This window comes from Nerophis lumbriciformis, linkage group LG01 (assembly GCF_033978685.3).
Source record: "Nerophis lumbriciformis linkage group LG01, RoL_Nlum_v2.1, whole genome shotgun sequence".
Lineage (NCBI taxonomy): Eukaryota > Metazoa > Chordata > Actinopteri > Syngnathiformes > Syngnathidae > Nerophis > Nerophis lumbriciformis.
In genome coordinates this window covers 49,299,612-49,321,760 of record NC_084548.2, presented here as the reverse complement: position 1 = coordinate 49,321,760, position 22,149 = coordinate 49,299,612, and the positions used below count along the sequence as shown (strand labels likewise).

The 22,149-nt window shown below is 40.3% G+C and overlaps 1 protein-coding gene across 3 annotated transcripts in view; it reads right to left on the bottom strand.

Moving 5' to 3' along the window:
• The window catches only part of LOC133622555 (signal peptide, CUB and EGF-like domain-containing protein 3), a 236,710-nt gene that overhangs the window by 170,805 nt on the left and 43,756 nt on the right, over positions 1-22,149 (bottom strand). The gene's annotated exons all lie outside the window — the stretch shown is intronic.

Sequence of the window (22,149 nt, the reverse complement as noted above, 5' to 3'; positions counted from 1 at the left end):
TGCATAGTAACACAACATAAACACAACAGAACAATCAAACATTCTTGTTTGGTGTGGATTCACAGTGTGGCGTATATTTCTAACAATGTTAAAGTTGCTTATACGGCCACTCTCAGTGTAAACTGTATCGCTGTTGATCAAGTATGCTTTGCATTTACATGTGTGTGCGTACAGGAGCCGCTCATATATTGTGACTTGGCGGGCACGTTGTTAGAAGGGATGAAAAGCGGACGTAACGTCAGCTCGTAGAGGACGTTAAAAGCAGTGCCTGTAAGGCACGCCCCCAAGACTGTGGAATACGAGATATAATGACTGATGAACACCTTCGTTCGATAATGAGGGATGCCTCAGCTCAAAGCCAGAGCCCTGACATTAATGAACTAGTATCCAAGAAAAGATGCCAGGTATCTGGCTTGGGCACATCAGATTAGATCAGTGTGTTGCAAACTGCGCAGTTTAAAGTCCTGAATGGTGGTGTATTCATTATTTTATTTTCAAATGTATTAGCCTGTGGAAAAAGTTAATGTTGATATTTACCCCAGAAGGCTGCAAATAGAAAAGAGGCATTACATTTTTATTTAAATTGTATTTGATATGCCATTGATATTTTTTAATTATTATTATTATTATTTGAAACTCGATTTTGCATGTCACTATAAAATTATATAAGCCTTGCTTGTTCAATATTTAATGCAAAGCTTGTTTGGGTCCCTATTAAAAGGTTAATTTGTTCAACCTTGGCCCGCGGCTTTGTTCAGTTTTAAATTTTGGCCCACTCTATATTTGAGTTTGACACCCCTGAACTATGGGGTCTGTAACTAAAGAAGCTTTTGGATGTCAGCACTCAAAATCACAAACATTTTCTTAAATGGTGCAGAAAGTATTTTTATCCACTATTAAGTCACACCGAAGCTTGGTCAAATGGATTAGTATAGTTAAACAAGGTAAATGAGCAACCCTTTACCCAAAATCTAATTTCTGACAACCTACAATAAAAAGAAAGCAACATACCAAAACAGAGCAGTACAGTGTAACAAATGTATTCGCATTTGCGACTTGGAAATAGATTGTGGGACTAGAAAAAATTAAAAAGTAACACTTGTGAGAATATGTATTTCAACCCTTTCATTCTCACTTTGCTCCCAAAATAAATCCACACAAAGTGGATCAAATAAAGTAAGATTTGGGGAAAATAAACATTGCTGTCCACAGACCATACGGATGCCATTCCAACCGTTTGTGCATCTGCAAAGCACAGACATGAAACACGTGTACACAGTATTGCGGGTCTCGCGACATTCTAGCTGAGCTGCTACCAAAACAATTAGCTAAAGATATGAACTTCATAGTAAATTAACCCAAATTTACACTGCTCGAAGTTGTGTTCATTCATGTCGACGGTGTTTTAACGTTTTGAGGAATTTATGTAATTAAATAAGCAAACAGTCCGTTGGCAGTGATGAAAAACATTATGTTGCTCAGACGGCGTCTGCGCATACATGCTGCTTCTGATAAGTTACAGTAAGATGTAGGGAAAGAGAACAAAAAATGGCACAGAAGAAAAAGATAAAAGCTATTATTGCAGCCATATTTTATGCTTCTACTGCTAATTATCACACTAGCGATAGTATTTCAAAGTCGCCTGTACAAACTTTGGTCTCTGTCTCTTCTACATTACAAAATACATGACGACAGATGGATTTAAAAAAAAATGCATTCTAACTAGTAAATAAAAGTAAATAAAAGTCTGCTTACAGCGGCGCCAATAAGAACTCTATTTCGCCCATAAAATCCAGTAAATAACCATTCAAAAACCGAAAAGCAAACGTAGTGATGCGTTTTTTAAATTAATGCGCCGTGTATATGTAAATATTAAAAAATATTATAAATGTGCCCGTTACTACATAACATGTATACTTACATCATGTATGTATATAAAACTCTAATGGAGGTGTTTGGATGTTTTTAAGGGCTTTATAGGCGGAATTGCGTGGCTCCCATAGGCTTCATTGTAAGCAAAATGTTGATCGCATGTATTTGATATTTAGAATGCAAAAAAATAAATAACATCCATCGACATGTCTTTCATAATTATTGTGAACGATCTGCAAAATTCCCCAAAAAGTGCAGTTCCTCTTTAAAAAAAACAGGCACATCAATTGCAGTTAATAATGTTTTTTTGTTTTAACATCAACACTTCTATTGATATTTTTGATACATGTGATTTTCATTTGAATTTTACTAATTTATTTAGGTGTTACTAACGTGTTACTATTGCTATTGTATTAGAATTGTGTATGTCATGCCCTTGTGACAGTTTTGTTCGGATATATTTTCAACATATATGAATCCATCTGTTATAATAACCATATCATATTATCCCAACACCAAAGGAAATCAAAACAACATTTTTAGAAAAATATAAGAATATAAGAACTAGAAATAAATACATATTTTTAAAGGGGCTCTGTTACATTTTTTGAACAAAAATAATAAGAACACCACAGGCATGTTATCATCAAATGCATATCATCAGAACATATTTTAGTAAGTGTCTGTATTCTTCACAATTACTAATTATACTAAATAAAAATTGCTCATCGGTCTGAGGAATTTGTTTGGCGTTCATGCTTGTCACTCACTGCTGTCTTGTTATGATAGAATATATATTCAACGATAACTAACGTTAGCTATCCAGATTGCTATCATTAGCGATCAACACACAAAGCTTATGGGCGTGCACATGTTACGTCATTACGTAGTAAAAGTTTAAAAAATACTTTGGAAAGTTAGCGACCTCTAAGCATCTGCGTAAAGTTTGCAAACCGCCTCTTTTTGTGGGCACCCACTCAATTTTCCAAAGACTGACTCAAATCACGATTTGTGGGTCCTGCGGACACACACATCAAGGGTCACCAACCTTTTTGAAACCAAGAGCTACTTCTTGGGTACTGATTAATGCGAAGGGCTACCAGTTTGATACACACTTAAATAAATTGCCAGAAATAGCCAATTTGCTCAATTTACCTTTAACTCTATGTTATTATTAATAATTAATTATATTTATCTTTGTGGAAACACTGATCATCTTAATGATTTCTCACAATAAATATATATAGAAACAGATAAATATCAATATGCAACACTTTATTTTTATATTTTCTGTTAGTGCACATTTTTCAAATTGAACATTTTCAAATGATCACTTCTAAGACAGTCTTGTGAAATCACAATATCCCATTTTAACTAGCCACTGACATTTTTTAACAAATCATGAATTACTTTGCACTATGTTTGTACAAATAATAACTCATGTAAAATACAAAACTCAACTCTCAAATTTTTAAATAAATCATGTCACACTTTAAACTGGACACCAAATCTGTTATCTGTTTCTTTGTCAGTTAGTGAAGACCAAGTCTTTAAAATATTTTCTTGGACTTTCAAATTCTATTTGAGTTTTGTCTCTCTTAGAATTAAAAATGTCGAGCAAAGCGAGACCAGCTTGCTAGTAAATAAATAAAATTTAAAAAATAGAGGCAGCTCACTGGTAAGTGCTGCTATTTGAGCTATTTGTAGAACAGGCCAGCGGGCTACTCATCTGGTCCTTACGGGCGACCGGGCACCGCGTTGGTGACCCCTGCACTACATTGAAACCCTATCAACATCACTGGTCATTCTGGCATGTGTATAAGTGCCATTATGATCAGTTATGTAATTGCATGTTATGTCAGTCATGTTATGTGACTGTATGTGTAGCTTAGTACATGTGTGTACGCATGACGCAGAATGACTTGACTATAAAAAGCTGTGGGACAGAGAATTTTAATTGAGGGTCGCATTAGGCCTTATGATAGCACTGTGTTCATATGTATGAGAGGATAAGTGTTACTGTGTACATTGTTTGATTGTTAATCGTGAAATGGGGTTGTTTAAGACATTTCATATTGCTCCTATTTTTTCTGCGCTAGTAACATTTTTCTGAGCTACTAATTTTTTTCATTTAGTAGCACCTGTGCTCCAAGTGTAAAAGCTAGGTGTACAGCCCTGCACAAAATGAAATTATCACTCTATGCAGTGTATTGTTTGCATTGTTCAAACACAAAAAAAAACAAGGCACTTTCTTCTTCAAGTAAAATGTCATTAATATCAAAATGTCTTAAGTGACCTTTTAATCAGCTCCAAAGCGTTTTCACTTGGCTTTCATTATGTGGACAAACAATTTTTTAATTACACCATGTGAGCTTAAAAGCCAGAGTACCTCCTATAGGTTGTATTCAGTCACATGACTTTTGAACAAAAATAAACAAAGTGGTGGGCCACCAAACGAACATGGCTACTGTGCAGCAAACAAAGTGTGAACTATCTGAGTACACAAGGGGCTTAGATATTACCATTAAAAGCAGATACGGGCAATATTCAAACTTTGTAATGGAATCTATCCGTATACTTTATCAAAAAAAAGATTTCTCGAGTGACCACAAGGATTATGCTTTGGCCGCGTTCCCAGACATGTCGAACTATCTGGTGCTCCAGACGTCATTCTACACAACAAAACAGATGAAAACTTGGAAAAGCATGGAGGTCTACAACTCCTTTTGTGTGTGGCTGGGTCAAGGACATTGGTATCAAGACTCTCCTGGATAAATATGCATAGTTTTTGCTTGGGAAAGGTTGCATTTCATGATTTAACTTTGTGTCTACTGCCATGTTTGTTGCCTTATTGTCTTTGTACGCGCCGTTACGAGTCTGCGTGTTTTCCCCGTCTTTATCAAAATATAATTATAGGAGTCAACTTTGTGTATGTGCTGAAAGCTTCATATATGATTGCTGCCTTTGGTAAAAGCTTAACTATTGTAGGTTTTTCTTACAGTTTCTTTCTTTTACTTAGACTCGCCGAGTTGGTGGTTTTACAAAACCCTTGTAGCAAAAATGCATTTTAAGAACTCCTGCACAAGATAAAACACAAGTAATATCAAGATAATAATTAAATGACATATATTAAACGTTAAATGTATATCAAATTAACCTTTAACGAAGTGATCACTGCAAATTTGTGCGTTCTTCGACTTGGAATTGGAGTGGATGTCACTTTATTTGTCGCCTTAATGAAATCTTGACATCTTTCGCCCTTCTTGATTACCTCTCGAGGAACTCTGAAGAAACATGTATGCTGTTTTTGATTTGAACGGTTACAAAAGCCCAAAAAAATGTTGTTCAAGAAAGGCAAAATGCTGCCCAGAACGCTATGACAACATAAGCTAGCTGGCCCACCACTTCGAGCCTCGCACAGTTAGTGAGCTGGACATGACATCAGGTGAATACAACTTATAGGAGGTGATGTAAAATGGGGTGCAACATTGAAAAGACACATCTTTGTGGGCATATCGCTACTGAATGGCAGTGTTGAACTTAAACACAAAAAACATTTTACAAAAGAGTCTATAAAACACAGAAATATGTCTTAATTTATTCCAGGGTATATTGTGGCTTTAATTTTATTTCCAAAAAGTATCACATTGTTTCAGTTTTTTGATCCCATTTCCTTTTTGGGTGGTGTCTGGTTCATGGTGTATTATTCCATTAGCTTGTAGTTCAAACACATTTGATAGCAGGTCCAAAGCAGCATACACCATCCATGTATTTTCTATACCGCCTGTTTGTTTCGAAGCTCTGTACCTGTACTCCAGTGACATGTGGTGCACTTCACGCTAGGTGATGCCTTTATTCAAATTCATATGCTCTTATAAATGTTAATACAAATTGCTCTCTAAAATGAAGGTACTAATTTACAGTACTTTCATAATAATGTTGTTACCAAAAAACATTTGGTCCCATTTATTTACTTTTTTTATTTTTTATATTCATATTTATTTCATGTTATTATTTGTTTTTAAATGTTTTATCATAAGTGAAGCTCTATCTTACCTGCCTCCTCTGACCGCATTATCCTTGTTCTGCCACGGTTATTGATATGACTTTATTTAGTGTGTGTTTATTTCCGAGTCATTTCAGTTGGTTCTGTTAAGTGAGCTGTACCTTTAAGAAACACGCAGATAGGTCACGTGTTTAGACTCCGGAAGTATTTCAGACAGGTGCGCACAACTCCGCCTCATTCCTCGTGTTTCTCAGCAAACTATCACATCTTATGCTGTTCGTGGCATCGTTGGTATGTACCCATATTTAATGTTTGTAGTACACAATGGGTCATATTTAGCTGTGAAATGTGTGTGTTTTATGATGTTAGACGATCGCTGATTGCATTACCTGTTCAGGTCGGCTAACTTTCATTTGTTGTCATCTGCCGCCATCTAGTGGACGTTTGTTGTACTGTTACTTAAGACAATTTAAACAGTAGAAAGCATATATGTCACTGATATTATTAATCATAACAAAACATACAGTGGTGTGTGACAAAGTTAAACTTAGATTTAATTCAAATGCAATACTTGATAATCTGTGGTCTGTGATATGACATTATTAAGTTCATTTAATTCATGCATTTACATTTACAACGTTTGTGTCCTACAGTTTTACCCTTGCAATTATCAATAAACCTGGCCTCCATCAGTCAACCTGGTGTTCAGAGTTTTGATGAGCGGAAGGTGTTGAACTTACTGCCTTCGTGTACAAGTGTGCTTAAGGAAGGCAGGATAGTAAAACAACGACTTCATCGCATAAGATAACACAGTTTCACGCTGAACATACATCATGGATTCAAAGGAGCTGTCGCTGAAGTCTAGATCCTACACATCACGCTCCACAAAATCATCTGCAGGGAATGCTGCGGCTTTAGCCCGTGCCAACGCAGAGGCAGCAAAAGCACGACTGAACTTTGCAGAAAAAGACATGATCCTAGCAATGGAAAAAGCCCAATTAGAAGCACGAATGATGAAACTGTCTCTAGAAAGAGATGCAGCTGTAGCTGAAGCGGAGGCTGAGGCACTAGAAGCAGCGTTCAACATGGATGGCAGTGTGCGAAGTAGCAGGAAGCTACCACTTCAAGAGATTCCCTGTGACCCTCTAGAGCGGACCAGAGAATATGTCACTGAACAGTCTAAAGAACATTCGTCTGTAGCATTAGAAGAATACACTCGGGATGGTGCTCGTGAGCGAGGCACACAATCCAACGCCCCTCTTCACCCCTTCATCCAGGACAGTGTTGGTCAGCTACCCACACATTCAACCCCGGCACTGCATCCACATCCTCATTTTCCTTCTCAAAATGAAAGCAGCCATCTATGTTTAGACCCAGCACCAAGAAACTATCACCATGCTCTCCAGTCCATAGCAGTAAAGAGGCCAGCTGCTTCCAACATCACACAAACAGCAGCAAGTAGAGTAATTGTAAATCAGCCACAACCCTCTATGACCACGCCCCTACCCTTCAAGAATACTCAAGGTTATCATAACCCACAGGGATCAAGTAATAATGGTTTTCAGTATCCCACCATGTCCAGTAACACTCCTCATAATGCTCATCATGACAGATCCGATATGAGTGATGTCATCAGATATTTCGCTCGACGTGAACTGGTTACTACATGTATGACCCAATTCAACGATCAGCCGGAGAGTTACAGAGCTTGGCAACAGTCCTTTCAAAACGCAGTAAGAGGACTTCATCTAACATGCAGCGAGGAAATGGATTTGCTGGTCAAGTGGCTTGGGAAAGAGTCAGGAGAACATGCAAAACGTATTCGAGCTGTCAACACTAGCCAACCTCAAAGAGGACTTCAGATGATATGGAACAGACTGGACGCATGCTACGGAGCCCCTGAAGTAGTCGAAGAGGCACTCTTCCAACGCATCAGCAACTTCCCCAAAATCACCTACAAAGACTATGCAAAACTTCATGAGCTCAGTGACCTTCTTATGGAACTGCAGGCGGCCAAGACAGATGGAACTCTTCCCGGCCTTCACTACCTCGACACAGCCAGAGGAATAAGTCCTCTTGTCCAGAAGTTGCCCTCTAGTCTGCAAGATAAATGGCTGTCTGTTGGGTCCAAATACAAAGAACGCTATCAAGTCTCATTCCCTCCCTTTGAAGTATTTGTGGACTTTATTTCCCATCAGGCTAAAATCAGAAATGACCCTAGTTTCAACTTTGCTGTTCAAGCTGACATTGCAATGACGGACAAGACCTTTAGAACAACCAAACCAAAAGAAATATCAGTCCACAAGATGGACGTCTCTCCTACAGAACACAGTACTGAAGCTGAGAACCCCGAACGTCACTGCCCAATTCATTAAAAAAAACCACCTTTTGAGGAAATGTCGAGCTTTCCGAGATAAACCCATAGAAGAAAGGAAAGCATTCCTCAGAGAACACAAGATCTGCTTCAAATGTTGCACATCTTCAAAACACATGGCTAGAGACTGCAAGTATACGGCCACATGCACTGAATGTGGGAGTGAGAAACATAACTCTGCTCTTCATCCAGGACCAGCACCACAGACAGAGGAGCCATACCCCTCTTCAAAGCATGGCGGGGAGCCAACATCTTCAGAAGTTGCCAGCAGCTGCACTACAGTCTGTGGTGGTGATCAAAGCGACAGGTCATGTTCTAAAATCTGTTTGGTTAAAATCTACCCCGTCAACCGTCAAGAGAAGGCAATAAAGGTCTACGCTATCATTGACGAACACAGCAACAGATCCTTGGCCCGGTCTGAGTTCTTCGACACCTTCAAAGTGCAAGGATCCCCCTCTCCATACTCTCTCCGAACCTGTTCGGGAGTAACAGAAACCATGGGGAGAAGAGCTACTGGTTACCAGATCGAATCCATGGACGGGAAAGTCAGTCTTCCTCTACCAAGTCTGGTTGAATGCAACGACATCCCTAACAATAGATCAGAGATCCCAACTCCCAATGCTGCATCTAATCACCCCCACCTGAAGTCTATTGCTCAATTCATCCCAGAGCTCGAACAGAATACACCCATTATGCTTCTCCTAGGGCGAGACATTATCGCAGCCCACAAAGTTCGCAAACAGTTGAACGGCCCTCGAGATGCTCCTTATGCACAGAAACTCGACCTGGGGTGGGTGATAGTTGGTAACGTCTGCCTGGGAGGTGTGCACAAGCCAGACAGTGTAATTGCCTTCTATACCCAGACAGCAGAATGGAAACGCCCCTCCATCTTTCAACCATGCCCAAACACCCTGCAGGTGAAAGAGAGGTGCAGTCAGTTTCAATACAAAGACTATCCTAAGATACAGACAACAGGGATTCTTACATGCAGTCGAGAAGCTGAGGAGTTGGGCTCCACAGTGTTTCAACAGACAAGGGATGATGACAAAGTTGCTCCATCAATTGAGGACATTTCTTTCTTGAAAATCATGAGAGACAACTTAAAGAAAGATAAAAACAACAGCTGGGTAGCTCCGCTGCCTTTCAAGTCACTAAGGCGTCGTCTTCCCGATAACAAAGTACAGGCCTTAAATCGACTTTCATCACTGAGACGGAGTCTTGAAAGGAAGCCTGCATTAAAACAACATTTTCTCACCTTCATGGAAAATATGTTTCAAAAAAATAATGCAGAAGTACGGGACGGCGTGGCGCAGTGGAAGAGTGGCCGTGCGCGACCCGAGGGTCCTTGGTTCAATCCCCACCTAGTACCAACCTCGTCATGTCCGTTGTGTCCTGAGCAAGACACTTCACCCTTGCTCCTGATGGGTGCTGGTTAGCGCCTTGCATGGCAGCTCCCTCCATCAGTGTGTGAATGTGTGTGTGAATGGGTAAATGTGGAAGTAGTGTCAAAGCGCTTTGAGTACCTTGAAGGTAGAAAAGCGCTATACAAGTACAACCCATTATCATTATTTATAAGTAGCACCACCTCTGAAGGGAGACGAAGAGCGCTGGTATCTTCCAACTTTTGGTGTGTACCACCCGAAGAAGCCTGGAAACATTCGCATTGTGTTTGACTCAAGTGCTCAGCATGGAGGAGTGTCATTAAACAATGTCTTGTTGACTGGGCCTGACTTCAACAACAGTCTGCTTGGGGTACTTCTCAGGTTCCGCAAAGAAGCTGTAGCAGTAACAGCAGACATTGAACAGATGTTCTACTGCTTCCTCGTCAGGGAAGAGGACCGTAACTTCTTGAGGTTCCTGTGGTTCCGGGATAACGACCCATCCAAAGACATTATTGACTACCGCATGAGAGTCCACGTCTTCGGCAACAGCCCTTCCCCCGCAGTGGCTATCTACTGTCTCCGGAAGAGCACAGAGTTTGGAGACCCTGACGTCAAACAGTTTGTCAATCGGGACTTTTACGTGGACGACGGCTTGAAATCCTTCTCTTCTGTAGAAGCAGCAGTGGACCTACTCAAGAGAACGCAAGACACTCTCTCAGCATCAAACTTGCGACTGCATAAAATTGCCTCAAACAGGAGAGAAGTAATGGAGGCCTTACCATCCCGTGATCATGCCAACAACTTCAAAGATTTGGATCTTGGCGCTGATGATCTTCCCATGCAACGCAGTCTGGGCCTCAACTGGGATTTGATGTCCGACACCTTCGTCTTCAAGGTGAGCGATGAAGAGAAACCCTTCACCCGCCGAGGCATCCTGTCTACTGTTAATGGCATCTACGATCCTCTTGGATTTATCGCCCCAGTCACTATTCAAGGCAAAGCCATCTTACGAGAGCTTACAAGAGACCACGGCGACTGGGACTCTCCCCTCCCACCAGACATGAAACAGACATGGGTCACATGGCGATCCTCTCTAGAAGATCTGGGAAGTCTCCAGGTACCTCGGACATATGCAGAACCCTCTCTGGCAGGAATGTTGCGACGAGAGCTATGTGTCTTTTGTGACGCCTCTACTAAGGCAATCGCTGCAGTAGCCTATCTCAGGCTAACAGATACAGAGGGTACCATCCATGTAGGGTTTGCTATGGGAAAGGCTAAGTTGGCCCCCCTTAATGAACATACGGTGCCGAGGCTTGAGCTTTGCGCAGCTGTCCTTGCTGTAGAACTGGCAGAGCTCATCTCCTCAGAGATCGACACACAACTGGATGAGACTATATTTTACAGCGACAGTAAGGTAGTACTCGGTTACATCAAGAATGAGACCAGACGCTTCTACGTGTATGTCAGCAACCGAGTATTAAGGATAAGAAGGTCTTCTCGCCCTGAACAGTGGCAACATGTGCCAACAGATCTCAACCCGGCAGATATCGCTACAAGGTCCGTTACAGCTGCACATCTCTCAGATACCAGCTGGCTGTGTGGACCCCTATTTCTGAAAGAGCCCTTGAAAAACCAGTCTGAAGAAGATAACTTTGAGCTAGTTGACCCTTCATCAGATCCAGACATTCGTCCGCTAGTGTCAACAATGAGCACAACCATGTCAAGCAGACTACTTGGATCTCAACGCTTCTCCAAGTTTTCAAGTTGGAAATCGTTGACTCATGCAGTCGGTCACCTTATCCATATTGCTCGCCACTTCCAGAAGAACTCTGCAACCAAAGACAATGTTTGCAAAGACTCCCATCTCTGTCACGCGGTGATCTCTACAAACGAACTCTTACAGTCTGAGCAAATCATCATCTGCACTGTTCAACGGGAGATCTACGCTGATGAGTACAGCTGTCTGCAGAAGGAGGAAAGTCTTTCTAAAGACAGCCCCCTCAAAGCCCTCGATCCCTTCATAGATAATGATGGCCTTCTGAGAGTTGGAGGTCGTATCAAAGAAGCTCAACTTCAGCAACAGGAGAAAACCCTCATCATTATTCCCGGCAGTCATCATGTAGCAGTACTCTTGATCAGACACCATCATGAGAAAACTCAACATCAAGGGCGACTGTTCACCGAGGGTGCCATACGCAGTGCCGGATTCTGGATAGTTGGTGGAAAAAGACGGGTGAGCAGTGTGATTCATGCATGCGTCATATGTCGTAAACTACGAGGCCCCCATCAGACACAGAAGATGGCCGACCTTCCGGAAGATCGCCTCTCTACTGAACCTCCATTCACAAATGTTGGCTTGGATGTGTTCGGACCGTGGGCTGTGTCTTCACGACGTACAAGAGGTGGCTTCGCTCAGAGTAAACGGTGGGCAGTGTTATTTACCTGCATGAGTGTTCGAGCTGTCCACATCGAGGTAATAGAATCTCTCGACACGTCAAGCTTCATCAACGCTCTTCGGCGTTTCCTTGCTGTTAGGGGCCCTGTGAAGCTTATTCGTTCAGACCGAGGAACTAACTTTGTCAGCGCGTGTAAAGAGCTGAAGATCTCCTCAAACATCATTAATGCTTCGGTCGAGAAGTATCTCTTAGATCAAGGATGTGAATGGAAGTTCAACGCTCCTCACGCCTCTCATATGGGTGGTTCATGGGAGAGGATGATTGGAGTAGCACGAAGGATTCTGGACTCCATGTTCCTCCAGCTGGGAGCTTCACGACTCACTCACGAAGCACTCACTACACTGATGGCAGAGGTTGCTGCAATCATTAATGCCAGACCTCTGATCCCAGTGTCGACTGACCCGGATGACCCCCTCATCCTTACTCCAGCGACCCTCCTCACCCAAAAGGTGAGTCTTCCTTCTGCCCCAGTCGGTGATTGGATCAAAGACCTTCACAAGTCCCAGTGGCGTCAAGTCCAACATCTTGCCCAAACTTTCTGGAGTAGATGGAAGAAACAATACCTTGCATCACTTCAACCACGGAGAAAGTGGACAGCCTCCACCCCAGACCTTCAGCTTGGGAGTATTGTCCTTCTCAAAGACAACCAGCTTGCAAGAAACGAGTGGCCTCTGGGCTTGATTACTCAAGTCTTTCCAAGCAAAGACGGTAAGGTGCGGCAAGTGGAGATCAAGGTCTACAGGAAAGATGGGACTAAACTCTTCCTGCGTCCCATTTCAGAGACAGTCCTCCTTCTTGCTCCTGATTAGGAACAATAAGAGCTGTAGGGACATTTAAGTGATGACATTTGATAATGCCAGGCGGGGAGTGTACTGCCACGGTTATTGAGATGACTTTATTTAGTGTGTGTTTATTTCCGAGTCATTTCAGTTGGTTCTGTTAAGTGAGCTGTACCTTTAAGAAACACGCAGATAGGTCACGTGTTTAGACTCCGGAAGTATTTCAGACAGGTGCGCACAACTCCGCCTCATTCCTCGTGTTTCTCAGCAAACTATCACATCTTATGCTGTTCGTGGCATCGTTGGTATGTACCCATATTTAATGTTTGTAGTACACAATGGGTCATATTTAGCTGTGAAATGTGTGTGTTTTATGATGTTAGACGATCGCTGATTGCATTACCTGTTCAGGTCGGCTAACTTTCATTTGTTGTCATCTGCCGCCATCTAGTGGACGTTTGTTGTACTGTTACTTAAGACAATTTAAACAGTAGAAAGCATATATGTCACTGATATTATTAATCATAACAAAACATACAGTGGTGTGTGACAAAGTTAAACTTAGATTTAATTCAAATGCAATACTTGATAATCTGTGGTCTGTGATATGACATTATTAAGTTCATTTAATTCATGCATTTACATTTACAACGTTTGTGTCCTACAGTTTTACCCTTGCAATTATCAATAAACCTGGCCTCCATCAGTCAACCTGGTGTTCAGAGTTTTGATGAGCGGAAGGTGTTGAAATTACTGCCTTCGTGTACAAGTGTGCTTAAGGAAGGCAGGATAATCCTGCTGTACTCAGGGTGAGAGGTGCAGTACACTTATCACAGTACTGACATGAAGACACAGACAAATATTCACACTTACACTTTGGCGGGAAATACATTCTCTCAAGGGGCCGTATATAATAATATGGAGGATCTGGGGTATCTGCCTGAATAGTTAACAAATGTCATGATTTTGGTAAAGGGGTGCGCAAGTAAATAGTACATTTTACACATCACTTTCACTTAACCTTAATCAGGCTGGTCAGGGAGAAGCAAAGGGCATGCTTTTAAGGTGATCCCCATTCCCATGCACCCGCAAAAACGCTAGAAGACACTGTGATTTCCATAATGAACCACACTTGAGCATATTTGCTCCTTACCATATCTCGTATTTGGTTAGCATTAGCCCTCATTTACAAAATGATCGTGAGGGTCCGAAACTACACATTATTAGAATAAAAAAACGGTGCCGTCTATAAACCTAACATATAGTGCATGTGTTTGCTTCATGGGAGCAAGTTGACGTACGTTGGGGGAACCACAGAGATAACATTCAAACTCTACAAAGAAAAGTCCTAGTCGACACAATGTTTTTGACTGGAGCTAATCAATTAGCTACTACAGTATGTTGCTCGACAAAAATAAAACAAGTGTAATTTGATGACAGGAAGCAAGGACAACGTTACGAAGAGCACAAGAACTACTGTGTGCTCAACGGCTCCTGTGAAAAAGTTGTAGATTTTTAAGTTGTGTGGGCAAACAGAGCTGCCAAACCTGCCCAAAAATTGTTTTGAATAAATGCAAATGTCAACACCAACACAAAATTTAGCATCATGCAAACCCTCCAAACCCGCTTACGGTCTCAATTCCCTTGATCTAATGAAGGGCCACACTGTTTGGCTGTCCGGCAAGCCTTGTGAATAAAAATATCAACTGCTTCCATTCGGGATATTTACATTCATCCTTCACACACTCTAAATGTTTTGGAATTACAACCACTGACTGATCCTTTGCGTTGAAAAAAAACTGTGATCACAACTTCAAACACTTCAGCCCTCCCTGCTCATGTCCACCAACCATGAAGAGAAAATAAAGAAGAACACGCCAGCTTCGTTTAAGGAGGGCATGTTAACCTGCCAAAAAACATTACTTGTCTCCAAAGTTGTGCTTGTAACTTGTTCATACCAGCGCTCCAATTAACTTTTGACTGACATTAAACAAATATAAGAAGACCAGATTGTATATTGTCTCAAACAAAAGGCTTTAACATCTGTTCAAGAGAAACTGTAATCATCCATCATGTTATGTAAGCGCTTGATGGATTGTAAATAAATCCATGTACACTGGAATCAGAGAAAGTCTTTTTTTCTAGAGCAAAACCATTTCATTTGCCAGAATTCCCGCAACAATCAAAACATAAATCCTTCTCTGGATTGATAATAAAAATATAATACCAGATTGTAGAATGAGTAAGATGCCGTAATGCCCTAAAAAAATTACCAGCATTTACGGCAAGAACATGCCATGACCGTCCTTGACTTTTTACTTGTTAATGTTCTAGGGATGTAACGGTATATATATATATATATATATATATATATATATATACAGTGGGGCAAAAAAGTATTTAGTCAGCCACCAATTGTGCAAGTTCTCCCACTTAAAATGATGACAGAGGTCTGTAATTTTCATCATAGGTACACTTCAACTGTGAGAGACAGAATGTGAAAAAAAATCCAGGAACTCACATTGTAGGATTTTTAAAGAATTTATTTGTAAATTATGGTGGAAAATAAGTATTTGGTCAATAACAAAAATTCAACTCAATACTTTGTAATATAACCTTTGTTGGCAATAACAGAGGTCAAACGATTACTATAGGTCTTTACCAGGTTTGCACACACAGTGGCTGGTATTTTGGTCCATTCCTCCATGCAGATCTTCTCGAGAGCAGTGATGTTTTGGGGCTGTCGCCGAGCAACACAGACTTTCAACTCCCTCCACAGATTTTCTATGGGATTGAGGTCTGGAGACTGGCTAGGCCACTCCGGGACTTTCAAATGCTTCTTACGGAGCCACTCCTTCGTTGCCCGGGCGGTGTGTTTGGGATCATTGTCATGCTGGAAGACCCAGCCATGTTTCATCTTCAAAGCTCTCACTGATGGAAGGAGGTTTTGGCTCAAAATCTCACGATACATGGCCCCATTCATTCTTTCCTTAACACGGATCAGTCGGCCTGTCCCCTTAGCAGAAAAACAGCCCCAAAGCACGATGTTTCCACCCCCATGCTTCACAGTAGGTATGGTGTTCTTGGGATGCAACTCAGTATTTTTCTTCCTCCAAACACGATGAGTTGAGTTTATACCAAAAAGTTCTATTTTGGTTTCATCTGACCACATGACATTCTCCCAATCCTCTGCTGTATCATCCATGTGCTCTCTGGCAAACTTCAGACATGCACTGGCTTAAGCAGGGGGACACGTCTGGCACTGCAGGATTTCATTCCCTGTCGGCGTAGTATGTTACTGATGGTAACCTTTGGTACTTTGGTCCCAGCTCTCTGCAGGTCATTCACCAGGTCCCCCCGTGTGGTTCTGGGATTTTTACTCACCATTCTCATGATCATTTTGACCCCACGAGATGAGATCTTGCATGGAGCCCCAGATCGAGGGAGATTATCAGTGGTCTTGTATGTCTTCTATTTTCTGATAATTGCTCCCACAGTTGATTTTTTCACACCAAGCTGCTTGCCTATTGTAGATTCACTCTTCACAGTCTGGTGCAGGTCTACAATTATTTTCCTGGTGTCCTTCAACAGCTCTTTGGTCTTGGCCATAGTGGAGTTTGGAGTCTGACTGTTTGAGGCTGTGGACAGGTGTCTTTTATACAGATAACCAGTTCAAACAGGTGCCATTAATACAGGTAACGAGTGGAGGACAGAAGAGCTTCTTAAAGAAGAAGTTACAGGTCTGTGAGAGCCAGAGATCTTCCTTGTTTGAAGTGACCAAATACTTATTTCCCACCATAATTTACAAATAAATTCTTTAAAAATCCTACAATGTGAATTCCTGGATTTTTTTTCCCACATTCTGTCTCTCACAGTTGAAGTGTACCTATGATGAAAATTACAGACCTCTGTCATCATTTTAAGTGGGAGAACTTGCACAATCGGTGGCTGACTAAATACTTTTTTGCCCCACTGTATATATATATATATATATATATATATATATATATATATATATATATATACATATAGTGAAGTGAATTATATTTATATAGCGCTTTTCTCTAGTGACTCAAAGCACTTTACATAGTGAAACCCAATATTTAAGTTACATTTAAACCAGTGTGGGTGGCACTGGGAGCAGGTGGGTAAAGTGTGTTGCCCAAGGACACAACGGCAGTGACTACGATGGCCAAAGCGGGAATCGAACCTGGAACCCTCAAGTTGCTGGCACGGCCACTCTACCAACCGAGCTATACCGCCCCTATACAGTATATATGTATATATATATATATATATATATATATATACATACATATAGTGAAGTGAATTATATTTATATAGCGCTTTTCTCTAGTGACTCAAAGCGCTTTACATAGTGAAACCCAATATTTAAGTTACATTTAAACCAGTGTGGGTGGCACTGGGAGCAGGTGGGTAAAGTGTCTTGCCCAAGGACACAACGGCAGTGACTACGATGGCGAAAGCGGGAATCGAACCTGGAACCCTCAAGTTGCTGGCACGGCCACTCTATCAACCGAGCTATACCGCCCCTATACAGTATATATATATATATATATATATATATATATATATATATATATATATATATATATATATATATATATATATACACACACATATATATATATATATATATATTTACATATATATATATATACATACATATATACAGTATATATATATATATGTATACATATATAAAGTATATATATATGCATGCTTTGGAGCCCCTGCCTCGAAATAAAATAATTATTGCCTTGTTGCCCTTCCAACTTGCCTTGGTGCCCTAAAATATGAGCCCTACTTTAAGGCAACACTTGCCTTGACCTTAAAAAGATACAATTCGAGGCCTGACTCTGTATATCAGCATCACACATTTTCTCCAAAACTAACGTAGTTATATTTCTGACAGTGTTACCAAAAAATTACAACATGTTGCTTTACTGCCTAATAAGGTGACCAGTAGCAGCATTGCATCAGTCTAATGCGCTCAAGGGTATCATCAGTGATCATCGGGTGCTCTGAGGATCTCTTAACATAAGACAATCTCCCTCAGGCAAGCTTTCCGAGGCTGATCCACGCTGAAGCTTCACTTGTGCAATGAATGATCAATCTGTAGAGGACTTTTCATAGTGCTCCAACTTTGTTTGGTTCATAGTTGATCTTTCATCCGCTGCCATGGCACATTTTCCTTGGGTTCCTCTTATTGGCCATATTAGGGACAACATGTCTTACTGTCTAATGAACAGAATGTCACGCCAAAACAGAAGCCATTTGCTACCTTCCGGCACCGTGGTGGCATGTGCAAATGTTGATGGCGTTTTCCGAGAGATTTACTTCAGGAAAGAAAACGAGGACAACCTGCGGTGTGGCGCCTGTGGTAATTGCCTGCAGGTCAGTTTGTGACCAAACGCTAAAGGCAGCATGTTGTCAATCAGAAAGATTGTACACTGTTTGATGTTTAGTGACCTCCTGGTGTGCTCCGGATACACATGCTGCCAATGACTCATGACTGACCGTTTACTAAATAAAGAATAGGGGTGTTACGTTACGCCATAATCTAGGTTCGGTACGTACCTTGTTTTTAAAGTCATGGTTTGGTTCATTTTCAGTAGAGTAAAGGAAGAAAATGCAAAACATTTTTGGTTTCATGACTAACAGCTTTCATGACTTTAAAACTATTGACAGGTAACTATCTAATAAATTAAATGATCAAATATATTTTAATAATAAATAAGTATAGGAATCAATGTTAGCACTGCGATGAGATGTGGCGACTTGTCCAGGGTGTACGCTGCCTTCCGCCCAAGTGCAGCTGGAATAGGCTCCAGACCCCTTGAGATCCCGAAAGGGACAAGCGGTAGAAAATTAATGGATGGATGGATAATATATAATAGTTCAGAGTTTCCCCCAGATTGACACTATATATATGGTGGTGGGGGTGTGGCTGGGGGCATGGAGAGGGTGGTTAATCTGACATCATCATATTTATGATGTCATGATTAATTTGATTGGCAATAATGCATACATTTTCTTTAAAAGGGGTAAACAAATGTTTTATGTATACTTAAAAACAAATATGTTATTATTATACCATATATTTTTCTTAAGTTATATTGTTCTATTTGTCAATTGTTACTGCGTATTGTGAAAAGTAACATAGCTATGCTACACTATATTCTGTCCTCCCTGAATGATGGAATTAAGTTTGCCAAATATGTCTTTTGAATAAGTTCAGTTGAATACATTAAAGAAAATAACTTGAGGTGGTTTATTGATATTCTCCACAATGAAGTCACTGTAAAACTAAGGAAAGTAACATGAAGTGCACATACATGTAGGAATCTCATTAAATTAATAATACAGTTTGGAATCAACTGAAAAAAGCAATGCAGTTATTCAGGATGAAGTATTTGGCTCTAATGCCACTAGCTTGGCATTGACAGGCCAACACAAATTCACAGGGCACATGTACATAAACAATTATCCACACTCACATTCATATCGATGGACAATTATCAGTCTCCAATGAACCTAGCATGCATATTTTATAAATGTGGCAGGAAGCTGGAGTACCCAGAGAAAGCCTACACATACACGGGGGTTCTCCCACACACTGATGTCCAAACGGAGATTCGAAGATGCACACTTCACATTGTAAGTTAGACGCTATTGTCGGTAGTGATGTCAAAACTAGGGTAAATTACACAGGCTAGAACAAAAATGCATTAATTAACTTTAAATACCTTTCTCTTCGACTTTCTCTCCTTACTTTTGCTGGGTTCCAACTCCGTTCAAGGTGCGCAGCCAGCTGTAGCACTGCTGACAGGCGATTCTGATGCACGTATTTTTTACATAAATCATTGAGGAATTTTTTTTATATTTGAGATTATGGCCAATGGTTTGGTAAATAATAGACTACTACAGTATATCCATTCAAACAATATATAACTTAAATTTGTCTTCATGTAAAAAAAGGACAAATTATTTTTAAGATGTGGCAGTTTCGATTGTCATAATCAGGGGTCCCCAAACTTTTTGACTCGGGGGCCGCATTGGGTTAAAACAATTTGGCCGGGGGCAGGGCTGTATATATATATATATATATATATATATATACATATATATATACATATATATATATATATATATATATATATACATACATATATATATATATACATATATATATATATATATATACATATATATACATATATATATATATATATATATATATATATATATATATATATATATATATATATATATATATATATATAGCGCACTTTCCGCGCGCGCGATGATGTCACGTGAGTAGCAAGCGGTACAAAGTGGATAAGAAAAGACAGAATTTTTTTTTAGTAGTTTGGGGACCCCTGGTCATGATCAATTACATGTAGGAGAAACACTGTAGTTTACAGCACGGGTGTCCTAATTTTTGCAGCCAACGTCGGCATGCAGAAAAATTATAGGATGTGGGGGGCTACTTTGATACATTTTGTGCATTAAAGATGCTAAAACAAATCCAATGTACCGGTAGGTCATTATAATAAAAGCAATCTTGAAAAATCATCTTAAATGTGTGTATTATCTAATAATATATTTTATTGTAATGTAATAACTTTATATCTGGCATATACCAATGACCAAAACTAACCAACTGGAGGCTAAAAATGGCCCTTGGTGCGAACTTTGGACATATAATATAATGTGTATATTTGGAAAGGTGCAACACTCAGTAATACGTGCATGTCTTTGTCGTAATGAAAGTACAATACAGAAAAATCTGATTATGAAATACCCTCACACCTCTACTGAAGACAATTATGTTTTGCTTGACACCTAATCTTTAAATTTGGAAGTAAAATATACATAAAAGGGTTGGAAAAAAAAGCTGGCAGCAAAGTTTGTAAATAAACTAGAAATGTCAAACGATTAAAATATTTAACTGCGATTAATCACATTTTGTCCAGTTACTTAATGATTGCAGTTTACTGCAAATAGAAGTTGGTTGATATCTTTAATAAGTGTACATAACATCACCTAATGACACTTGCTGTGACGTCACTTTCTGCCGGTTCAGCAGTGCTGTTTTGCTATTTCGTGTGCTTCTTTAAGTGTTTTTCTTAGCCCTCTTTAGCCCTTCTCTAACATTTGTCTGTTTTATTGAATTATACTAAGCATATCCTCTTTTTATTTCACCACTTCACTTCCAAGCTAACTTAGCTTTGCTGTACTAACCGCAGTCACCACCACTCCGAAGACGGCAAGAACCCAGACTCGATGAAAGTAAAAATGTGAGTTTGGCTTTGTGTGCTTCCTGCACCCTTCTCATGGAAAGGTTGTCCCTCCTAGAGATACGTGTCCGCCGGTTGGAGCAGAGTAACAACGTAACTTCCGATGGTACGGATGCACTTGTTAGCATTGGCCGTACTCAGCAAACAAGTCCGGTTAGCATTAGCCCTATGCGGCCTGCTAACTGCCATAAATCGGTTATAACGCATAATAGATTTAGCCTGTTAGCCTATTAGTCCTAAACTCCAGTCTACCGGCTACCACACTTTAATTATAGATGACTCAATCACCCGGAACATTACATTTAGTAAACCAGTCACGGTAATAAGTATTTCTGAAGCCAGAGCACCCATTATTGAAGTTATTCTTAGAGAGCTGATTCGCTCAAATATATTTTTACACATTGGCTCCAACAATACTAAAATGAGACAATCTGAAATTACAAAGAAAAAGATAGCTCAGACTTAATCTGGCTAGGAAGATGGTCCAGTAATTGTCTCTCGTCCGCTGCCTGCGACAGGCAATGATGGACAATTTAGCAGTTTCATTTCACTTAACAGGTGGCTGGCTAACTTTTTCAGAAAACAGGGCTATAACTTTTTAGATGATTGGCCCTCTTTCTGGGGCTGATCGGACCTGCTGACAATGGGCGGCCTTCACCCTAACAGGGAAGGCGCCATCACTCTTTCTAGGAACATAGAGTTTGAGTCTTTGACTAACTGCACTAGAGCAAGTTTGGACACAGGCGATTAGCAAGCCTGTTAGCCTGGGTGACGAGTCAGCTAGAACTAACCAGCGCCAGGCTGGAAAATTCCTGCACACATAGCATTACTCGTAGAATAATACATCATAATACACACAATGTTTTGGTTTTTTTTAGACTGTGCCAGGGGTGGATATGTACTGTATCTTGCTGAGGTAGCAAAATACGAGGTAACAAATCAAGCGCAGAACTCGC